This window comes from Brienomyrus brachyistius, chromosome 19, assembly GCF_023856365.1.
Source record: "Brienomyrus brachyistius isolate T26 chromosome 19, BBRACH_0.4, whole genome shotgun sequence".
Lineage (NCBI taxonomy): Eukaryota > Metazoa > Chordata > Actinopteri > Osteoglossiformes > Mormyridae > Brienomyrus > Brienomyrus brachyistius.
The window spans coordinates 6,993,232-7,018,007 of NC_064551.1; the positions used below are offsets into that span (position 1 = coordinate 6,993,232).

Here is a 24,776-nt window from a genome sequence, read left to right on the forward strand (position 1 = left end):
TCCTGATGCTTCTCTTGACACAAGGAATCCTTGCCAAAGATGGTCTTTTTTGTTTTTGTCAGCCCAAAAAGTGTGTCTTGGAAGCCTAATATTAATAAAAATATTCTTTTAACTGGAAGCTCAGTTGGAACTTTCAAATGAGTGGCTTCAAATGCTCTCATTTAATCCTCTCTAGATACAGTAGCATGCAGATGGCCCATTTGGAATAGCATCCCGTCAGCGGTGGGCCGCCGTGTGGCTCAGTGGACCAGACGTCTGTGCCTGCGATCGGAAGTTCGCCGGTTTGAGCCCGGCATCGGCAGAATAGTCGCATGTCCATGATCCCTCGAGCAAGGCCATAACCTCCAGCTCCCTGAGACCTGCGAGGTAGCTGCCCCTTGTTCATCATCCCCAAGGTTCTCATGGACAGCATGATGGGATAAGAGAATTTCCCCATGAGGATCAACAAAATATCTCCGTTCTTACTGAGTGCTCCATTAAACCCGATGTGCGGAGAATGTCCCCCTCAAAAACGGAGAAATTCCTCACACACCTACTGCTGCTACCAGCCCTTCGACTAAGTCACTTATTTACATCTTAAATTCAAGCACTTTCCTTATGTTTGACTGCATCTAATTTAACTTCAACACTGGCATTGTAGTCTTGCAGGATCAGGAAAACCGGTGTATGAACTACATTCCTTTGTATGCTGTTTATGGAATGGTTGAGTATCCATAGCAACAAGTTGGCATACTGTTATAAATGAAGACATGTTTAGTTTCCCTAAAAACCACGGTGATCAACCCAACTGAAATCGCTCCTACCGATAAGTCACTCGAGTCACATCTGCACCCAGGCAGTTCAGGAAAAATCCCAGATCTCGGCTGTTCCATCTATGTTTGCGTACGATAACAGCTGCTATTGGCCGCTTTCCGAGCACATAAGCGTAGTTTTGCTATAAAAGTTGGTGACTCCCTACATCCTTATTTTTTTTTTACAAGTAATCTAAATGCACCTTTTAGTGTTATATGGCTGGGATTTGATTTGGTTAGTACTGTACCTTGGGGTACAGGAAACATTCCATTAATGGGCCTCTAAACCCCATTTGATAAAGGATCGCGTGCCATTTCCCACGGCTATAAAAATATCTTAAGAATGGAGGTTTGAATGACTCCAACAGGATCACGTAACTCTAGAATGGTCCCTCGTTCCTCGTGCTGGTTTGGTATCATCTTGTCTAAGGACAGATTTGGTAGGGAAGACCTCCCCCCAAAAAAATCTGCAATAGCTCTTGAATAGCGTCTCGGTTTTAAAAATATCAAATATTCACTGTCCTATTTTAGTAATATAATTATTATGTCGGGTTTATTTTGTCGTTTCGCATATGAAAGGGGACCCTGCTGACAGATCCAGCTGGGCTGCTAGAAATCTTCAGCGTTACCTGGAACTTCAAGAGCTGTCTCCTTCGGTTTGCTTTTCCTGGAACCAGACTACGCTGGGCTACTGGATCAGTATCCTGTCATTCCAGATGTGGGCCCCAGGATTGCGTTTCAGAGCACTTTCTGACAGAGCGCCTGAAAGCAGCAGACTGTGGGTGGCGTTCCAGGCCGGGACATAAGGCTCACTGAGGATGTACAGCCTGTCCCCAGCGCGCGCTTATCTACGGCTCCATCCATCCTCCATGGCTGTGACGCCAATGGATGGCTGATTCGCGGGCAGCTACCGGTACAAAGGCAGGCTGAGGTGTTTCCTGCCGGGGCACATTGTGTTCTGTCAGGGCCCAGCAGCCACTCCTTCAACTCCAGAACATCACCACAAAGAAGTCCAGAGTCATAAGAGGAAACTTGTGACAAGGTTCTGCTTCTCCGATAATGATATGATTTAGACATCTAAAACAACACCACCGGTTGGGATGGCAAACATGCACCACCACTGGCCTTTCAGGGTTAATAGGGATCGGATAGGGACAGGACTGAGAGTGCGCAATGCAAAAAGAAACGCAAACAGTGATACTGAGATAGTAAGTCTGCTGTTGTCCGTGTGACACAGATTAGTACAACAAAACTCTATTTGAGGTGACTAAGGCAAATGAAAACACATCAGTTCATACAGTGCAAGGAACAGGCTGATCTATCTATCCATCCATCTATCCATCCATCCATCTTGCTTATTTGATTGATTGTATGGATATTATTATTGCATTACATTGTATTGCAAGCTTGCCCTGCAATGAGTTGGCACCCCATCCTTGGTTGTTCCCTGCCTTGAGCCCGCAGTCTCTGAAATAGGTTTTGGACCCCCCCCCCCCCCCCCCCGTGACCCTGGATAAGACGAGCAGTTTCAGGACATGGATGGACGGATGTGTTGTAAACCTCTGTGCCTGTGAGCGGAAGGTCCCTGGTTCGAGTCTGGCTTCAGGAGAGCAGTCACGTCTGTGGGCCCTTGAACTCTGACCCTTAACCCCCAGCTCCATGGGCGCCGCTGCAGGTGGCCGCCCTTCGCTGCCAAGCTCGCGCTCACATACATGGAGTGCAAGACAGGAAGGCGAAAAGAGAATTTCCCCATAGGGATCAATATAGTGTCATTATTATTATTTTTACATAACTAGCGAAAAAAAAAAAAACTGCGTATGTAGTTTCGTTCCCCAGTACTTTTGGTCACGGCTTTACCTCGAGATCCTTCAAGTCCTGAGCGATGAGTTACATCCAACCTGCGTAATTTTAGAGTTCCGAGATGCTCTCACATCTCCAGTTAGGATGGACATGACAGCCGAAACTTTCCAGAAGCGACACAACAAGAGACAATGAGTGTCATAAAAAGCCATATTTCCTGGAAATACTGACACACGGGAATTCCTGTCACTCTGTAAGGAAATCCTCTCCCTGTCAGCGCAGTTCATAATGGGCCTGTCACTAGGAGACTAAATGTATAGTTCCTCTCACGGAAAGATTGCGAAAGGAAACAATAAGACGCATGGAATTTTATCGCTGGTGCGCCTCTTCTTACAAAGTGGTCCGCACCAAAAATGGCAAGGAATGCAGTTTGACATAAACGGGTACGACAGACCGCTCTGCTGCAGTGGCTGGTTAGATAGGAGGATATGTGATTTTTCCCAGTGAGTTACCCTGTTACCTCTGCTTTTCATAGTCACTGCATAAGAATGAACATTCATTTGTACTGTGTGTTTGTATAAATATACCCTCTGTTCTATATTGGGTGGGGGGTGGTGCAGTGGGCTCAGCCTCCCTGCCTGTGGTTTGGAGGTCACTGGTTTGAGCTTGGCGCTGTGGGCCCTTGGTCACAGCCCTTGACCCCTCGCTGTGACACCCCTCCCCCCCCCCAAGTTGTCTATGTATCTCATGGACAGTAAGAGGGGATAAAGAGAATTTCCCTTGGGGGGGGTTAACAAAGTATCGCTATTTACAGCAAAACATTTCTTCATACTCCGTTTTTAAAAAGCGGCTAAAAGCAGGATATCATCAAGCTAATAGCTGTTACGTTATTCCTTGACTTTTTTCATAAAGTGGTTCAATCGAATGTCTTTAGATGTTTAGTATCGATCATAATAGTCCTGGGTAGAGTGTTTACCAAGTTATTCAGGCTTGTTGCTTTTCTTTCACCTGGAAATTACATATCTGCAGGCTTGGGGAACTTTTAGAAAGGTCAGGCTGAATTGTCTGCCCTGGACTTTATTAAAATGAGGTGATGGAAGGACCTGATGGAATCTGGCTGCAAGATGACGTTGCCATGGCGATGGATTCAGCCGAGCGGTGCTTGGAGTTTCCTGTCTTTTTAAGTCTCATTAAGATGCTGTAAGAATACGGGCAGCCGGCCCAGTGGTGCTCAGCGTCCTTGGGACACCTTGCTGGAGGTGCATCGATCATGTTTATGTTTGAATAATGTTACGTGACATTATTCGGCCACCTTTATAAAAGTCCCCTGCCGGCTGGACCCAAAGATGGGGGCGCTATAAAAACTGATTGTCCTGCCAAGCCTGTCGTCCACCCGGTAACTGCTTAGCTGTAATTACGCCCATCTATTAAAGGTGACCCGGCCAATGGGGGGGAGGGCAGTGCATAAGGAGCGTGGCCGGTCCTGTTCAGAGAAAGGGGTGCTTCCTGACCATAGTCTCACATAGAGGTGAAGGAATTTATCAGTGATGAGGAGGGTCTCGTTCGGAACTTGACACTCACATCATAATTGTCTTACTATGACCCCACCCCCAACGCCCCCCCACCCCCCAAAAGAGGGCCTGGAGCGGACTATGCCAGCGGCGAGGCAGGTGCCTGGGTGACTCATGGTCACGGGACAGGGGGCCTCATCACACACGCCATTGTACAGGACAAACAGAGCTACAAGCCCCCCCCCCCTTCAACTGGGATACTGATAGTATTTCTCCATCTCTTTGATTTGTGCCCTTGAGAGGTAAAGTGGGCTTTCCCACATTTTTGACCCCTACCCCCTTTTTATTATTTTCAATTGAATAAGTTGTTATTATCTAAGTCATACATCTGTGCTACCTTTGATATATATCAATTGTAGGGTATAGGCACATTGATTTTTTTTTTTTTATTTGAACTTTGGAGCTCATTTTCTCAAAATTTTGTTTTTGTGGGATAGCCCACTTTACCTCTCAAGGGCACATTTGTTGGAAGAGCTGAGGGTCTTTATTGTTTGTGCCAGATTGAAATTGTTTATCTGAAGGTTACACTCTACTGTAGTCGTGCGTTCGCTAAATGACCTTTGTGCCAGAGCACTTAACGGTGTAAATTCCAGCTTCTCGCAGAAGGTTCTTGTGACTCATGGTGATGACTTAAGGAAATGATGCCAAAAACTCAGTGCATTGGAGCATTAAGTTTGACAACTGTCGCCCCCTGGTGTACAAAATAAAAACAACACCATAGTGTAATATCCTCTCGCAAGGACACGTGTCATAAACTGGTGTCTACAAATTAGCCAGCCCTCTTATTCCGAGCAGTCATGTCACTCCCCTGGTTCCTTAGAAACATGACTTTCTTTCTTCAGTAACATACGTTCAGTCGTATAGCCTTGAACGTCGCAGGCTGATATGGATGAGGAAAGGCCACTGAAATAAAAAAAATACATGTCAGACTAAGATATAAATGTAGCTCTATCCGGACAAGTCATGTGACTTATATATAGGATTATTAGCATTTTTTTTTATTTGCATCTATGCATAAATTCAACAATGTGTTCATTTTTAACAATCACAAAAATATAACTAGTTCATTCTTCCTCATATGAATTTAAAGATCCAATTAAAATTAAAGCGAAAATAATCCAAATATATATTACAGTGTAACTGGTGACAACAAACAAAAGCAGTGTAGGCAATCGCTACTGCATTTCTTCATGCCACTCTGTGGTTCCACACCGCAACGTTTGTGGGATTGGCTCACGTCCCACCTCTGTGTGTGTGTGTGTGTGTGTGTGTGTGTGTCTGGCATATTCTCCCTGCCCTTGAGTGGGTTTCCCCACACAGTCCAAAGACACACCGTTTCCACAGACTGTGGTCTTGAAAGTGCGCGTGTGTGATTTCACACACGTGTAGGAAGTTGAAGATTCAATCTGCTGATTAAAAAATAAACCTGCGGTTCGAATCCACTGGGCTGGAAAAAATGAAATGTGTTGGGGCCGTAACTCAGCTGCCTGAGTGGCTGCGAAAACCTATTTCTCCTGTCGCTGAAACAGACGCGCGATCGCAACGTCGGGCCAGTGGCCTGTACTACGAAGTGCGGTTACTGGCTTATCGGGGTGACTTGTCGGATTTAAGGTACCACGGTTTAAATGGACTTTATATTCGTTCACTCACATTTTTCTCAGACTACCTTAAAGTTACCCCGATATGCCAGTAACGTACTACAAGCCACTGGATTCACCCAGTGGCACCTATGCATGGTCAGATTATAAAGTATATCAGCCATGGGATGAGCAAAGGTATGTAAGATCAGAGGTGGGACAGTTTGTGCATTATAATAAAATGAGAATTAGTCTCTGAGGACTTTATTACGCTCCACCTGACGTTTCCCAAGTGCTCCCCCTCCTTGTGGATGCCCCCTACTGGGTGGTTATTAAATCAGCCCGGCCCTGGACAAGAGTCAGTCTGTGGAATGGGGGCAGTGGGCAGGGGGCTGAGGCACCAGGCCATACAGCTGTAAGACTCAGGACGTGGCTTGACAAAATGCACAGATACAGCGCCCTCTGTTGGCTGGCCTCATCATGAACCGTATCCTCCAAACGCATTTAATCGATCTTAATTTGCCTATGACACCGCAGAACTGCCAAGGTCGTGTTCAGCCATCATAGCCGGATGAGACGCCCCGATGAAAATGCTGTTACGTGGGCTGTAGTCGCAGCTTCACCAGCCCTGCGGATCCACTCATGGGAGATGTCCGTAGAACACCCTAACGACAGGGTGGGAACAGGATCCAGCAGGCTTTCATCTCCAAGGCAGAGAGCCCCACACTGCTTGGCTAATATCTCTTATCCGTCCACCAAACACAAGGAGCTCATTAGTGTCTATGGCATTAGCAACCAAGACAAACAAACCTTTCAGATGTTTGGATTCATGTAAAAGTCTCGTTCAGCCCCTACGCTGTTTGTAGAGCCTGATTTTTTCTTCATGTTTGCTAATGAAATTATTTATGAAGTAATTCTTTTCCTTCGGGGACTGGAAGATGTCAGGAATATCCAGAAACCTTCCATCAATAAGATATTTTACAGAAGAACAAAACTAGCTTGGGCCAAATTTGACATTTTTTTTTTAACTCTGGTATTTTTTTGTTTCATTCTATTGCTAAAAATTTATATTGTCTAATCATATGTGGTATGTGAGAGTGGTGATAGTGCTGAGCTTTAGGTACATTTTTAGGAGTTAAAAAAAACAGCAGGGATATTAAGCTATGTAATTATACCAGAAAGCTGTGTCCTTTGAAAGCTAAAAGCAATATGCGTAGTGTAGGGCAGTAGTGAGAAAGACAGGGGCTTCAGAAGAATCTCACTGAACTGCATGAGAGTCTAACCTACATTGGGGTTAGTACCCTCTCACCCCCCATCACTATGGTGTGATCAGATTTGTAGCTGCTGACCTCATTAGTGGCACTGGATGGAGTTTGACATTGGGGGAGACCAAATTTGGGAAGGGGGGGGGGGGGGTGTGCATCATGACATCGCAATTGGAACACGTGCAATACTAACATGGTGAAAAAAATGCAATGTGAAAAAAAGATTTTCTAAACAATTTGAAAATAATAAAGATTTCATTATTTAAAATAAGACCAGCAGTGTTTAGGGTGCTGTCTCACCACTGAACATAGTTTGTCTGCTGTAGGACTACAATCTGCAATGCACTGGGGTCATGTTTCATCCTCGCACTCTGAATGAGCAGCGAATTGGCCTCAGTAACACATAATAAAATACAAGGAATGTGCTTGTTTGTTTGTTTGATTGTTTGTTTTTTGTTTGTTTTTTGATTGTTTTTTGTTTGTTTGTTTTTGATTGTTTTTTGATTGTTTTTTGTTTGTTTTTTGTTTGTTTTTGTTTGTTTTTTTATTGTTTGTTTTTTGTTTGATTGTTTGTTTGTTTGTTTGTTGGGAGGTCCTTGCCACTCCCCTTATTTCCAACGCCCCTGCAAACTGCACATTTTTTCTGTTGCAAACTGCTGCCAATGTGACTCTTTGTGCTACATTAATATAGCATTTATGGATTCTATAGCACGGCCATAGGTCTGACGCAGCACCAGCACCGCACAGCTCACAGAAGCTGTTCATACAGAATGTGCTCATTAGTTTAGAAATATTTGTCCCACTATCTAATTGGGAGACCAAAGTCACACCAAAGTTGGACTGACAGCTTTTTTCTCAAGGGGAAAAACCACCTGAGGCTCTAAACTAAGCAAGAGGAAGGATTTTAAACCTGTGAAATGGTCTCTCCTTTTAAATAAGCAAACCAGTGTCCAGGCTGTGATAGGAGTTTACAACGAACCTTGTGGAAATATTAAATGCTGCCCTTTCAAAAGGGACTGCAATAAAACCAAAGCATGTAGGTGGGGGCCGGGAGATAGCTGGGCCTGTGTCACCATGAACCAATTTAGACTATTAGCAAATAACAAGGGAAAGGTGGAATAAATTAGTGCATCTAATCTGGTCACCAAAATCTCCCTCTACAGATTACCACACCTCCCACATGCTCCGCCTGTTTGATTTTTTGCTGACTATCAACAGTCTTCTTCTTAAATCTGCGGTCTAAGGTTAAAAAATAGAACCTTCTATGTCACTTCCTTGTTTAGGTACTTCAGAACATTTGTTGTGTGCAAGGGTGGCTTGAGTTGTACTCCACCCCTTTCAAGTTTAATAATGGAAGCCAAAAACAGCAATCCCTCCGCTGTCTTGTCAAGTTCCCTCGTGGTGCACAGTGCCGGAAAATTCCTCAGGTCACGATAGGAGCAAGAGGGAAAACATCAATGTGACTGGTCATTTTGTCTCCATGGAGAGCCGTCTATGTGCCAAGGAGAACATGTTCTGTTAAGATGCACTATTGAATGGGACTCTTTCACACCGACACCTTCTTGTGGAATTTAACATCACACACTGCACTTTTAAAAACAGCCGGTTCAAGCAAAGTTTCTCATTTCCATCTGCTTTTTTACAGGCGCCCTACATTGTGGACATTCAAGTACTCAGCCAAGATGTCAGCTTTTATCTCACTCCTCGACTTCCTCTAGTTTTCAGCCGACAGATGGGGGACCTGAGGTCATTAAGCTTGCCATCCCCGGAGCATCTTCGCCCTGCTTTGTTCTGGTTTGGCTAAAGGTTTTTGGTTTCATCTGGTGCTCAGCTGCAGTTACGGTGAACTGACACTGGCGAACTGATGAACTGAATCACTGGTAGCTGGGTCTCTTTCTATAACAGCGCACACCCTGTGGTCTAGCTCTCTAGATTAACGTCAGTTTCACTACCCATAAGGCCCTACTGCAGTATCCGTGAGAAACCAGTTATAAAGTAATTAGACTAGTCCATTAGTCAACTAAATAACACTAGAAATGACTTAGTGGATTGTTTACCGTGAATTGCGGTTATGACATTTGCTCCAGTTACTGCTGTTTTCATTTTTTCTCTGCCGAAAGTCATTTCAATTCCCATGCTTGTTCTTCACAAGCCAGATCGTGAGTCTTGTTTATGGAGCAAGTGGGACCTCTGGAAACTGTCACTGTGGTGGTCGAATGTATAAAAGACAAAGTACCCTTGGAATAACCCCCCCCCCCCCCCTTAGAGATTATGATTTGAGTACTTTTATGTGACAATAAGCCAATTTGTAATCATATATGATTATGATTTGAGTACTTTTATGTGACAATAAGCCAATTTGTAATCATATGTGATTATGATTTGAGTACTTTTATGTGACAATAAGCCAATTTGTAATCATATATGATGGCTGGTTAATGGTAGACGACGAAGGCCGATAGCTGGTGGCTCATACTGGAGACGTGCACTAGGGTAAAACTGGACTTAATGTGGTGATTCTGGATGATGGGGTCCCTCTGTGCTTAAAGAGGGCCGACACTCACTGGAACACAGTACCGGTGACTCTGTTCTTTTCTCTTCAGAGTTACCATGAACGTTATCTGCACACTGGCCTCTCATCAGCTCATCACCACTGCCAGTGATTCTGTATTTACACCCGGACTTAACAAATTGCAGTGTACAAATCAGGGCTTGACTTCCTCTGCTGACCTGTGTAGGCTGAGCTGCCGCTTTGGGTCTGGTTTCCCCTCATGGTTTCTGGTTTCTTAGGGGGTTTCTCTTTTGCCACTGTCACCTCTGGGGGCACTGGATAGGGATGATGTAAAGCGCTTTGAGATACTGTAATTTCGTGAAACTGCATTATACAAATACAATTCAATTGAAGCGAATCGAATCATAATCTACTGGGAGTGAATAACAAGGTGAATTCTGGCACCTGTTGTTTTCCCACTTCATGCATGGGAAAATACCTGCCCTGGTATGTGCCTGCCGGCTTCGGTTTTCGCACTGGTTTTTTCCATGAGCCTCCGTCGTCCGTGTTGTCCCGCGGGGGCAGAAAGGTCAAGGACAATGCATGTGAACATGTGACGGGCCACTTAACGGTCGTCCGATTCACAGGAATGAGTACTGGTGATAAGCCTTCCTTCCCCAGGGTATGGCTGTGCATCGAGGTTGAGGGCAGCCGGTTCAGATAGCTCTGATGGATGACCATTATCGCGGGGTGGGGGGGGGGGGGGGGCACCATCGCGGCGCCAAAATATGGACAGAAATAGTCAAGGGGACTAAAAGATTAGAAATGTAAAATTTAAAGGGTTGGAACAGCTAGCAGCAAAAGATTTCCTGTTTTCTCCTGAGCTTATATCACCCCCGTGTTTCCTGCGTGGGGTGGGGGACACCAGCCGGCCTCGTGTTTCAGGACAGAACCGCCTGGGATACCCGCGAGAAACAGGATGGTACGTAGCGACCCCACAGGCCTGGCACGGATGTCTTACGTTGGGGGTGGGGGGACAGGTTGTTTGTGTCCAAAAAGCACAATTCAACATTAAAACATGCGCAAATCAATGGTAACACAATAAGAACCTAAAAGGAGCTTCTTCTGTTCTCTAAAAGTTACTGATACTATATCTGGCTAGAAAAACCGCTTCAGTTCCCAGTCATTCCATGTATTCATTAAATCTCATCACCAAGTCAATTAGTTTGTTGACTTTATTAGGTACGTAACTCGAGTTATCGACAAGCCAAGGTGTGCTAGTAGTTAAGTCAAAAAAATATATAGGTATATTGGGCAGTTGCTGAAAATACCAGATTGACTTTTAGGCGTTTTGAAGTGGCTAAGCTGATACTCTTTGACAGACATAATATCATACTTTTACACCAACATGGAAATATTTTTTGGGCCTAAGACGTCTGCACAGTGCAGTATACACATGCGTAGCTATATAAATGACTGTTAAGAATCAAGCAGCTAAACTATGCAACACTACAGTTTTCCTTCCTCTGGCACATCTGCTTTCATTCAACAAAATGGATGAAATGTAAATGATGGGTGTGGGGTCCTTTCAGCCACTTACTGTAGGTACCCACTGCCAATTGGAATGCTAAAAACAAGCCTAAAATGTTTAGTGCCACCTAGTGGTCTGGGGAAAAGCATGCAGGCCTATCATGCTGATCTCATGACTTCCATTTCAGCATATCAGCATAATCAGATATTTGAAAATTATTGCATATTGGATTCAGCACATTAGTGTTGAATCGTTAAAAATTTCAGCAAAACAGCCCAACGCCCCCCCCCCCCAACCCCAGGCACATGCTACAGTGCCGTGCTAGCAGGAGAGCTGTAAGCATTTAAGATTCAGGGAACACCAGTGTGAGAAAAGCATACAATTGTTATTGAGGTAATGACCTCTGACCTTTGACCTTTGTCAAACGCATGTCGATATACACTGTAGCTGCATAAGCAGAATACTGCTGACAGATAAAATACCGCTGAGGAAGGAAACTGTCGATAAACAGATTTACTGCAGTAGCACGATTTCTGTCCACATAATACGCTTGAATTTGGGTGTGATAAACATCAAAACCCATTGCAAGGAACACAGAGAAATTCTTTAGGGCTATCTGGACTGTTTTGTGTTCACTTCTCGTGTAAATTTGCTGGAGGGATCATTATTTACTGATTTAATTTGGAAAATTTCTTGAAGGTACAACACTGAAGGTGTAGCACTTATAAAAATATTGTACAAATTTCAAAAGTTATGAAGACCCTCTGGTGTCAAAAGCCGGTCCTTGATCAGCTTCTATATCGCTTGTTATGCTGTTGTTAATATCACCGTTCTTGGTAACACTACTGTTGAGGGGGTGCAAATAATGCAGTATTATACTATAACTTATGTATTAATTAACCATAAACTAAGCCTTTGTTACATACTGATCTCATGGGTAATGAATCGTGACGCACATTTTATCTCAAGCAGTTACTGTATCTGTCACTATCTCTATTAATTCTGAAAATCATCGTGAACTACTGGAGGATCGAGTAATGAATAACATTTGAAATATTGATCTCATGTTTGTTCATCATTAATGAATTATGATGCATCTCATATCAAGTAGCTACTATATTTGTTCATGATTTGTACTTCAGTAGTAACTGAGTTACTACTAAGTATTTGTGCTCTCTCAAGTAAAATGTTAGGCAGTTCTCGCAGTTTGAATCCTTGGATTAATCCACTTTTTTGCAGATAATCCGATTCTGGACGGTATCTCACCTTCAAAGTTTCCCATAGTATATTAATAAACAGGTGCAACGAAGACAAGATATTGTAATTTCCCAGTGAAGCTGTCATTAACTCATCAAACCACTATTTATTTTTAGCGTTGCATAGTCCTACGTGTTTATCTACACAAAACCACAATCTGTTCCGTGTGACTCTCAGGAAATGCAGCTCTATCAAAAGTAATTATATCAATCATCATGCCACGATATATTATGCATAACTCTATCCACTTTTGCATGAATTGCGGGTAAAGTATTTCTGGACAGGTTGAATTTCAGGTGGAAACAAAGTGGATTTTAGCCTAGGTTTGGAACAGTAAACTGATGTCAGAATTTGCCAACTTAACCTGCATGGCTTTGCGGACTGCAAGGCCAATGACTGCAGTATATAGTCAGACTTTCATATTCATGGGTTCCATATGTGCGGGTTTCATATACGCAGGTTCTGTATCCACAGTTTCCGTTTGTGCAGGTTCCATATCCTGAGCTTCAACTAACCGCAGATCAAAAATATTTTTTAAAAATCCAAAAGTTCCAAAAGGCAAAACTTCGAATTTGCCACATGCTGAGTACTACGTTGCAAGGGTAACTTGGGTAGGCCATCATCATCTTCAGTCAGATGTGGAGGTGGCTGAAAAGTAATGCAGCTTCATTCATTTTTTTCCCACTCCTAGTGATCAGGTTTGCCGTATGGGCAGAATGCTAGAGATCCTCTCCTCTCTGGTTCACTCGCACTACTTTATTATGACTAACAACGGGCGCCGATTAAAATTCAGTATTGGATCCTGCGTCTTTAGAATAAAGGCAGGAAACCCGATTTTATGTGACATTATCAAGTCATTTATTTGGCTGCTGCATTTTCCTTTGTTATTTCCATTGTTTTAGGTATTTCAAGTAATCTAGAGATGATTTAAAGTGTAAGGGAGGATGTCTGTAGGTTACATGCAAATGCTATGCCATTTTATATAAGGGTCTTGAGCATCTGCCTGTTTTGGTATCTGAGAAGAGTCCTGGAACCAATCAAATCCCCTATGGATACGGAGGGCAGACTGTATTATAGGAGGTGGTTCGGGAAGACAGGGTTTCTACTAAGATTATTATTATTATTATTATTTGTGATGCGTGACATTTTTATTATCATCATTATTAGTGGTATTCCCCATAGTCGTTCCACTCTCTTGTCCCGTCATGATGTGCTTCTCAGTGCCTGGCTGAGGATTATTTTTTTTAGATGCCACCTGCATTCCCAGTCAGGTCGTCCGTCTGAAGTGGAGCAGGTCTGGGCCTGCTAGCGCATGAATGGGAGACCAGCTAGGAAAGCTGGGCTGCTGCTGGGAAAGGTGTTGGTCTGGCCCACCGCTTAGCCCGTCCTGTGGTCTGTGTGGATCCCAGTCCAGGGATGGCGACAATGAAATAAATGAATAATTCTTTCGTTTTTATTCACAAAATTACTCCAGTAAGTCTGAGCCGATATGCATCACATTAATCAGATGAATACGTTTCACTTTTGATTATGACGTATTGGTTAATCTCTCTGCCGGAGGTTGGTGTAGTGATTGTAATGATTGCAGTTTGGATGTATTTATATTGTGGGGGTATCATGAAGCTATCCCACCCTCCCTGGAAAAGTATAATGCAAAACCTCAGTGGGTAGATCCGTGCTCCAAAACCGCCATCCAACCGAACGTAATTTCCAACATGGGAACCACAAGGACCTGCCCCCACCGTGGGTAATGGGCTCCACCGTGTGGGTGGCAGGAGGTAGCCATTCAAAACCAAAACCACCAAACGGCATATTCGTCTCCCCCAGCTGACCTTTGCATGTGATTTTCTGCTGTGGGTTTTGTTCTGCGATGATGAGGTTGTGAAGAACTGGCTAATTAGAGCTGATTTCGTGGGAAAGGAATCATTTTCATTGCTTTGCCCCACTTGAGAGAAACAAATTGGAGCGACACCCCAATGTAAACGTGAATGTTTGAACCTTTTCACAGTGACATTCATATTAAGTTGCTTGGCTGACGCTTCTTACCAAAATGGCATAGGGCTTCCTCCCGTCTACAATGCAGTGGAAATGCAGTGTCAGAATTCTCCTGGGTAGCGTGTCCATGTGTTTCGGTTTCATCGAAGCAAAACACAGTGTTATGTTAATTATTTCAGATTTGTGATTATTTATCCAATAAGACTACTGTTATTAGTGGTGTATAGCTACCGAAGATACAAAAGAACTTCAGTAATGTTTGTTGATTGTTCGGAATTCCAGCACACTGAGTTAAAAATCTCTTCCCATGCCTATGTTCAGTGGTGAGGGATATTTCCTTCTCACTGTTGTATTTCGAACATGTATGAAGTGAAACTGATGCAAAATCCTTCAGTCTGTTATCAATCCTGTTGGTTTTACATGTATTTGCATATGTGTGTGTGTGCGTGTGTGTGTGTGTGTGTGTCACACTGCGGCGTATGACATGGCTTCCCAAACCTTTTCATTAGTAAATTTCATTAAATGTAGTGAGGGTGTTTGGTGGGACCCTTCAGAAGATTTTGCCGATTGGGAGGACGGTCCCCCACAGTAGATTTATTGTAATCGATCGTTTGTAGTTATGGTTACAGTGGAATTTAATCACATTTAAACATTTAAAAAAACATATTCGGGAAATCATCAGGATGGGGCAGGATGTGGTATACACATGTTTATTTCCTTTATGTGCACTGGAACAACACAAAAAAATAGAGAAAAAAACAACTGTGACTTCATTTCACACGAAATTACATTTTGTACATTTTGGCAAACTCCAGTCTGGCTTTTCTATGTTTCTGTGTCAGAAGGTGGGTCTTCCTGGGTCTCCTGCCATAGCGTTTCATTTCATTCTTGATTATGTTGCGCAGAGTGGACAAAGGAACATGAAGATCTCTGGAGATGGACTTGTAGCCTTGAGATTGTTGATATTTTTCCACAATTTTGTTTTCAAGTCCTAAGGCAAGTCTCTGCTCTTCTCTCTGTCCTCCATGCTTATGTGGCACACTGACACACAACAGAAAGGTTGGCTCAACTTTTCTCCATTTCAACTGGCTTCAGGTCTGACCGCTATATTGCCAGCACCTGTTTCTTGCCACAAGTGAGTTCAAACGAGCATCATATGCTTGAAATAAAACGATTTACCCACAATTTTGAAAGGGTGCCAATAATTTTGTCTGGCCTAGTTTTAGAGATCTGTGTTAAATTATGTCAAATTTACCTTTTTTTCTCTGCATTTTGTGTTGATCCAATGCGCATTAAGGAAATAAACATGTGCATAGCAGGACATTTGCAATTGCAATGTTCTGGGAGAAATTTTATTGAAAAATTCCGAGGGTGCTGATGATTTCGGGCAAAACTGTGTAAATATAAATGAGTTTATATAAAGAGGTAATTGGAATGAGTGACACGTCTGCTGCTGTCTCCAAAGCTGACCACACTCACATGAGAACTTTCCTGGGGGGTTTTTCTACCTTCTATGAGGTGTCACCAGGGCACGCGTGGACCAGCCATCCCACGTAAGTTAGAAAGGAGCATAAAAGATGGAGAACCGTGGTGTGTCACTCAGAACAGCTACGGCCCTCCATCTGCTTACCAGCCCATCTGAGAAGATGAAACTCACCTGCATCGTCCTTCTTCTTCTTGGAGCTCTGGTCTCCCTGAGCTTCTCTCAGCGTAAGTCGGTTTTATTTCATACCTCCTCAGTTTAATTTTCTCTTTCTCTTCTGTGCTGACATGCAGACTATAGATTTTGCAATAGAAAAACATATTTTAAATTTATATTTCAAATTTATTTATAAAAATATCATTGTATTATGGGGCAGTGTGTTGCTCAGTGGGACGGGGCGCTGTGTCTGTGATCAGACCTTCACTGATTCACAGCCTGTGATCAGCCAGGTCATTTTGCCTTTGTGCCCTTGAGCGAGACCCTAAACCCCCAACTGCCCCAGGGACTGGCTGACCTGCTTTATCAGTTATATGCTGCTTTGGATAAAAGCGCCTGCTGCATAAATGTACATGTTTTGATTTACAGACAGCAATCTACCACCTGTATGCTGCATAAAATACGTTGAAGGCAGAATTCCAGCATCAGCAGTGACATCCTGTGAAGTAACAGATACCAGATGTCCCATGATGGCTGTAATGTAAGTGGTTACTGCTCAGTTACAGTAACATTTATTGGTTTAGTAATAACATGAGACTTATCATGGCTAGAAGTTTAACTTCATAATTACTTCTTATCTGGTAGTGTTACAATCAAGAAATATATTTGACATGCATCTTAAGAAAATTCCCTTTTGAATTTCAAATCACCGCAGAAGTAATAATTTACAAATATCAGCCAGTTATATTCCTGGTTGTCTTCAGTCAAGGCAGCGGCTTGATTTTCTGTAACTTTATTCTAACATCATAATGTCGACATTTAAAGAGCATCTCTCAGGATTCTCACTGTCATTTAAACTGCCTCTCACTGTACCATGTGTCACTGATACCATGAGAAGGTCAGTGTTTCACAACATCGTAAAACTCATGCTGAGAATCGCCTGTGCAAGTCAGAAACGCTCCATGCGGCTGCAGGACATTGATGAGAAGATGTACTGTATTACTTACAGAACATAATCCTGCTCTTTCTGCTGTGGATTATTGCTAATTTCATGTCTATGTCCTTCACCTGATTTCATTCCAGCATAACCACAAGAAAAGGAGACAGGGTATGCATTAACCCAGAGAAGCAAGCAAGAATAATGAAGAAATGTTCATCACTGAACAAAAAGAAGGATGCTTAAATGAACCACACACATGTACAGTGATGTAAATGGTTCTGTATGCTTTCATTTCTTTTTCATTTTCTTATTTCGTTTTATCGTTATGTGTTTTTTGGTTGGAATAGAAATTTATGGTTATAAATAAAATATAATGTATAAATAAATCTCAAACTGGGTCTGATTTTTTGGGGAAATACTTCCACACACAAATCTGTGAATATTCCATAGTGTGGAGACTTGCAATTTGGCAGAAAAGGCCCCAAACCAAGACCAGCAACTTAACTGTGATCAAGAATGTGATCAAGATCAAGACTGTGATCTTGGATTTTATATTGCTTTGGTTAGACGTGGTGTCTACAATAATATATACACATTAAACCAGCTGATGGAGAACATTTATAATGCAGAAAGTATTTATTTTTATATTTCACACGGCAGATTGTCATTTCTGGGGATAAGGTTGTAATGTGCAGTTCCAACAAAATACCTGCAGGTTTCACTGTTTTCCTTTAGACAACTTTGGGGGAAGGAACTATACAGTATAATGGATTCTTTCAATGCTCCAAACGAGGATCAAACTTCAGATTCAGATGCACACAAGAACACAACAACATACTGAAAGTACGTTACATTCAATACCCCCTCAAAAAAGACAAAAAGCAAAATATGCCAAATCACAAATTTTCACTTTATACAGTCAAATATACTGTTGACCTGGTCTAATCCATTCAGTCCTCTGCATTTGGCAATAAATTTTCATCGACATCACACCGAATATTTCCTCTTGCAATACACCAAGGAAAAAAACTCTTTGAGTGCCTTATCCAGCTCTAGATGTGCTCCACATGGACGTCCATACACCCAGCAGCCACTGCATCTAAGAGCTACATCTGATCATGTGATATCCAATGGTCATATACCTTCCATCTCCATGCAAAAAAAAATCTTCAATGGGGTTGAGGAATGGAAAGTATGGTGGCAAGAATAATGACATCATCCTGGGGGTGGGCAGTAAACCACTCTGTGACTTGGCAGGAATGATGAAAGGCCACATTGTCCCACAATCACAAATACTGGTAAATTCTGCCTCTCTCTCTCATTGCTGAAAGTGTTTCATGCAGTTCATCAAGAATAACAATAAGGTGTGTTGTATTGTATTGTATTGTACGGGCCAATGACGGCCTTTTGCAGCTGCAACACATCATTAGATATTGCTGCCGACATGGTAATGTTAGCCCCCCCCCCCGGCCTGGAACATCTGCAGTTGCCATATCCCCCGCCATATCGTGGTTCAGCTATCACGCCCCCGCTCTGATTTTTTCCCACAATACATCACAATTCTCTATCACGTACCTTGCTTGTGGTCCAATTTTTGCGAGCAAACTTTTTCTGAACCCATACTAAGCTTAAAATATTTTTATTTTTACATAATCCATTACGTATGTTACTCATATCTTTTTCCCAACATCCACATATCATATGTGTTTACAAAGTGTGTTTTACAGTTTTTCTCAATTGCTTGAGCACTATTACTAGGCCTATGAGCTAAATTTCCAAAATCATTACACCAGCTACCAAAAAGCACACCCATTTCCCTAAACTATAAACACTATTCCCCTGTTTTGACAGATTATTCAGATTAGAGCAAAACTCTACACACAAATCCCTTCAATTCTCATTGCCTAAACCATGTGCTCATTCACAAGGCCCTTGCAGTCAATTTTCTTCACTCAGGTCAGCACATCTTGAACCCAATTAGCACATAATTATCTGGATGTCAGCGTCAGCTCCTGTTGTCCCTCTCTGTGCCCCTTCCCCGTTTGGCCAGCAGGTGTTGCTGGTCATCCCGTCCCTCATGTTGTCAGTCTTTGTGTTTTCCCCAGCTCTCTGTCAGCCACATGGCTCAACTTATTGAGCATGTGGTTGCCTGCGAACCCTTCTGTCTTGTGTACGAATCCTGTCTCTGTATTTTGTTCCCTAATGCTTCATTTGTATGAGTTGTTGTCCCTGTATCTTGTGATTTGTATTTGGTTTTGGTTTCTTGCTTTGTGCCCCTGATTGTGTTTTTACCTGTCTTTGATTCCCCTAGTGTAGATTCTGTATCTTAGTTTCTTTGTTAGTTTGTGTTTCCTGAGTTTAATTATTAGTTTCAGCTGTTGCCTGTTTTTGTGCCTGCCCTTCTGTGAGCCTGCCCCTCCCTGATTGGTTAATTGTCTATGTCTCACTCCTGTTGTGTCGTTACCTGGTTTAGTTTTTGTATTTAAGTTCCCGATCCTGTTCTGTTCTTCCTGGAGTCATTGATGTTTGTTTGATGTGTTTGAGCTCTTATGCTGTGTTCTTTGTTACCTGCCTGTCATTAGTCTTTGTTTATCCCCATTTACTTTTGACCCCACATGGTCCTTTATTTTGTCATGTTTGTGTTTTTCTCTTTGTTAATAAACCCCTGTTTCCCTGCAAGCTGCAAGTGAGTCGTCCACACTCCCTTCCTGTCTGCACCGTGCCTCGTCTTCTTGCCCAAACCCCCATGACACCAGTGGCCTGTACTACAAAGCGGGGTTACTGGTAACTTGTCGGATTTAAGGTACCACAGTTGAAATGAACTTCGTGTTCGTTCACTTACATTTTGCTCAGACTACCTTAAATCCGACAAGTACTGTATTTCTACAGCGACTCTTTTGAAATTGAAGGTCGACCTGCTATTCATGAGCTCATCTTCATTGAGGAGGCAGGATTTAACCTGACCAAAATGAGAAGGGGGAGGAACATAATTGGCCATCGGGCTAAAGTGAATGTCCCCGGTCAGAGAGGGGGGAATGTCACTATGTGACAAGGCCATCAGCCACCTTGGAGTCCTCCATCTCCATCCTGTTCTTGGGCCCTATAACACCAAGCTCCTCCTTGCCTTCCTTGATAGTCCAAGAGACCATGTCTATCAGCTAGAGCCAGCACAACCAGAGCAGACTCACTATGACGTCATTTAGGACAACGTCAGATTCCATCGGGCTGCTCTGGTCCGTAGCTGGTTCACCAATAACTCAAGGTTCTCCAACGTCTTTTTGACAGCATTTTCTCCCTTTATAAACCCCATAGAGGAGTTTTTTTTTCGACATGGCAGTGGAAGGCTTAGGACCGAGATGCCTACATTCCTGTTTACCTCCTTCAGGCTATGAAGGAGGCCTGTTCTGACATCTCAGTTGCAGCTCTGGATAAGTCATGCAAAGAGGTTTTTCCCTCGCTGCCTGGCTAGGACTAATATTGCCTGTGATGTAGATGAGATTCTTCGGCCTGATCCATACCAGAGATGAGATGCTGTGGCAGATTAAGCTTTTGATTTTATTTAAACTTCACTGTATATTGATTTTGAAGTTCTCTGTATGGTGAAGTACATTAAGAAATAAGAAAAAAATTACAAATATGAACATCATGTGAGGCAGCATAAGCAAAATGCTGGTTTTTACATGAGTGTTTTGAATTGATCTCACCAGTGTGTTAGACTATGTTGTACTGTATGTGTTTTTGAGGGCTTGTGTGTTATATCTGTAGGCAAAGTTTGATTTTTCAGTGAGAGTGCATAGTTTTCAGTGGAGACTTTGGCTTTGACCTGACCGGTGGAAGTTTCAGAAGTTGAGTGAGCAGTTATGGATTTCTGTTTAGAGTTTTGGGAAATTGAGGCATAATTTCAAGAAATGTTGTTTTAGCAATCGAGGAAAACTGTAATACATTTAGATATGTTTATAGCATGCGGGAGGGGTTTTTTAAGGCTTAAACTATAAATATATGTTTATTTATATGGTCTTTCTATATCATGGATTTTCACCAGTCGCTTTCAATGCATGTGGGAGGGGTATTTTAAGGCTTAAACTATAAATAAATGTTTATTTATATAGTCTTTCTATATTGCGTATTTTCACCTATCACTGATGGGTCTGGAAGGTAACTTCTGCAATTGGTCTTTCTATATCATGGATTTTCACCAGTCGCTTTCAATGCATGTGGGAGGGGTATTTTAAGGCTTAAACTATAAATAAATGTTTATTTATATAGTCTTTCTATATTGCCATAAAATGCCAATGGAAAATATCGATCCAAAGATGGCCCCTTTTGTACATAATGGCAAATTGGCACTAACCACACAAATTCCTAGACAGGTGCTTAGCTGAAATTAAAGGCAGATGTGTTTTCATTCAGCTTTCTGGCTTCAAGCATTGTAAAATGCTGTAGGGGGGTGGTGATGGTCTAGGGGTTAGGGTTCTGGCTCAGCTGCCATTAGGAACACCAGAAGATTGTGAGTTCACTACCGACTTGCTCCAGAGGGACTGTCCATGTAGTTACAGTACTTCACTGTAAGTCACTTTGGATAAAAGTGTTTTACTGTAATATATGTGTTGCTATACCCACTGCTTTGCACAGAATACATTGTATTGCATTGCAAAAAGGAAAGGGAGACTTCATGGCCTCATTTGTATAGAGGGTAACAAAGCAGGAAGCAAAAACAGAATTACGAAATTTCTGCTAAAAGCATAATTATTTGTGTTACTGCATGTGCAGTGTCCTTTGTCTGTCAAAATGCAGCATATTTCACTTTACAGTGCTCTAAATTTCATTAGGCTTTGACCTTAAAATTAACTGTTTTGAACAGATTATGTAAACGTCTAAACAATCGACTGTGGTTGTACAAAGTTCAACTAGTGCACCATCATAGTGCGATGGTATGGTGCATATGTTACAGTAAGTGTATTGAAAAAGTGGACATGGTATTGAGACAAGTGTGAAAATGATTGGAAAAAACTGTAATGTGAAGGGCAGCTTGAGAAGCATTGAACACATTTGATTTTGAGTGATTTCGGTTTGTGTGTTTTATTTTCCCATTTTCACTTGAGATTCCTCCTGGTATCATATCAAGGTTTCTAATGCAAGGATGTGAAGGTGAATCACTGTCCATAAATGATTAGTATGTACCTGTGAGTGTTTGCCCAGCCGTAAACCCTTCCGTGTGCCGAGTTACATCCTTAGGTTGAAGGTGACTGGACAAAATGCATGGCTGGATGGACACCTGATGTCCTATCAGACTGATATATTAATAAACAAGTAAACTGAAGGAGGTATTTTGAATGAGTGACACATCGGCACCTCTTTCCAAAGCTGACCACACTCGCATGAGGACTTTCCTTGGGGGTTTCCTATCAGCTATGAGGTGTCACGAGGGCACGCGTGGACCAGCCATCCCACGTAGGGCTGAAAGGAGCATAAAAGACGGGGAACCGCGGTGTGTCACTCAGAACAGCTACGGTCCTCCATCTGCTTACCAGCCCATCTGTGAAGATGAAGCTCACCTGCATCGTCCTTCTTCTTCTTGGAGCTCTGGTCTCCCTGAGCTTCTCTCAGTGTAAGTCGGTTTTATTTCATACCTGCTCAGTTTAGTTCTCTCTTTCTCTTCTGTGCTCACGTGATTTTGCAATAGAAAAACACATATTTTTGAATAATATTTCAAATTTGTTTATAAAAATATCATTGTATTATGGGGCAGTGTGTTGCTCAGTGGGACGGGGCGCTGTGTCTGTGATCAGACCTTCACCGATTCACAGCCTGTGATCAGCAGGGTCATTTTGCCTTTGTGCCCTTGAGCGAGACCCTGAACCCCCAACTGCCCCAGGGACTGGCTGACCTGCTTTGTCAGTTATATGCTGCTTTGGATAAAAGCGCCTGCTACATAAATGTACATGTTTTGATTTACAGACGACGACAAAAATCTACCACCTACATGCTGCAAAGTATACTATGAAGGCAGAATTCCAGCATCGGCAGTGACATCCTGTGAAGTAACAGATACCAGATGTCCCATGATGGCTGTAATGTAAGTGGTTACTGCCCAGTTACAGTAACATTTATTGGCTTAGTAATAAACTTGTAACCATGATAAGTCTCAACTTCATAATTACTACTTATCTGATTGTGTCACAATCAAGAAATATATTTGACATGCATCTTAAGAAATTTCCATTTGAATTTCAAATCACGGCAGAAGTAATAATTTACAAATATCAGCCAGTTATATTCCTGGTTGTCTTCAGTCAAGGCAGCGGCTTGATTTTCTGTAACTTTATTCTGACATCATGATGTCAACATTTAAGGAGCATCTCTCAGGATTCTCACTGTCATTTAAACTGCCTCTCACTGTACCATGTGTCACTGATACCATGAGAAGGTCAGTGTTTCACAACATCGTAAAACTCATGCTGAGAATCGCCTGTGCAAGTCAGAAACGCTCCATGTGGCTGGAGGACATTGATGAGAAGATGTACTGTATTACTTACAGAACATAATCCTGCTCTTTCTGCTGTGGATTATTGCTAATTTCATGTCTATGTCTTTCACCTGATTTCATTCCAGCATAACCACAAGAAAAGGAGACAGGGTATGCATTAACCCAGAGAAGCGAGCAAGAATAATGAAGAAATGTTTATCACTGGAAGATAAGAAGATTGCTTAAATGAAACACATGTACAGTAATATAAATGGTTCTATATGCTTTCATTTGTTTGTCAGTTTCAAATGATGTTAAACAGATAAATAGATAGGAAGTATTATGGGATAAGAGATATATGACAGTAATTTTTGTTTGTTAAAGTGAAAACTTGTGGTTATAAATAAAATATAATATACAAAAGAAAAATCAGACCCTTTTTGCGTTTTCAGGGTGTGTTTTTGTCAATATTACATTAAACAGAATCTTACAAGATTGTGGAAAAGGCTGTAAAGCAAATCAATTAACTGTGACCAAGAAGAGGCTGATCTTGGACTTTATACTGCGTTATATAGATTTTGGACCCCATGAAAGCATATCATACTGGGGCCCCAACCCAGACCAATCATATTATGTATTTTCCGGGGCCCCTGTAGCTCGGGGGCCCTTGTAATCGTCCTAACTGTCCCACCTTTGACGGTGCCCCTGCAGATGGGCCCAACAACAGTTGATTCTCGCACACACTTTGTGGGAATCTGCTAACACTGTCTACGTGACTTTGTGTACTTGCAGAAAGACTGTGACTGCAAGCCCCAGCAAATATTCTGTGAAGAGGTTCAGCAATAAGGGGCTGCTACTAAAGTGATTAACCGTTTTTCTCATTGTTGTTGTTGCTATTGTTGTTTTTTGTAGATCAATAAACCTCCATTAAGGAACTATATGTCTCAGCATGGTATAACATGCAGTACAATAATTTGTCTGCTACTCGTCAGTAGTTCTCATCAGGGGCTCAAAAGAGACGAAACTGCTGTTTTTCTGACAACTGCCACTAGATGGTGCTGAAGTAGCACTGCTGTAATTTTGGACTGAAGAGGCTAAAGGGAACGACAAAGAACCTGCAGAACATGACTGGGAAAAAGCAATTAAAGAAAAGCAATTTTTGGCAACAAACTGCAAAAAATACCAACGTTACAGTAAAAATGATGCTTTTCACCATTTCCCCAAAGACCCTGACAGGTGATTAAGTGTAGAAATTATTACAAAAGTGTAGAAATTATTACAGTGGGAGCTATGCTAGCACTAAAGCTTTTGCATCTACTAACAAAAAGTTGTTTAGCCTAGCAGTAGTCCAATTTTATTAGTGACATACAAGGATAAATCATTAGTAAAGCTTATGGCTAAAGTTTGTGTATGTGTGTGTTACTCGAACGCAGACTGAAATACACAGGACTTA

The 24,776-nt window shown here is 42.2% G+C and overlaps 2 long non-coding RNA genes across 2 annotated transcripts; both read left to right on the forward strand.

Moving 5' to 3' along the window:
- Window positions 1–15,789: 15,789 nt before the first annotated feature.
- Window positions 15,790–17,364, forward strand: LOC125715195 (uncharacterized). The gene is made up of 3 exons (XR_007383958.1): window positions 15,790–15,988; window positions 16,347–16,458; window positions 17,001–17,364. It is a non-coding gene; the product is annotated as an uncharacterized LOC125715195 (long non-coding RNA).
- Window positions 17,365–22,818: 5,454 nt separating this feature from the next.
- On the forward strand, window positions 22,819–24,258 carry LOC125715196 (uncharacterized). Its single transcript, XR_007383959.1, has 2 exons — window positions 22,819–22,933; window positions 23,470–24,258. It is a non-coding gene; the product is annotated as an uncharacterized LOC125715196 (long non-coding RNA).
- Window positions 24,259–24,776: the final 518 nt, after the last annotated feature.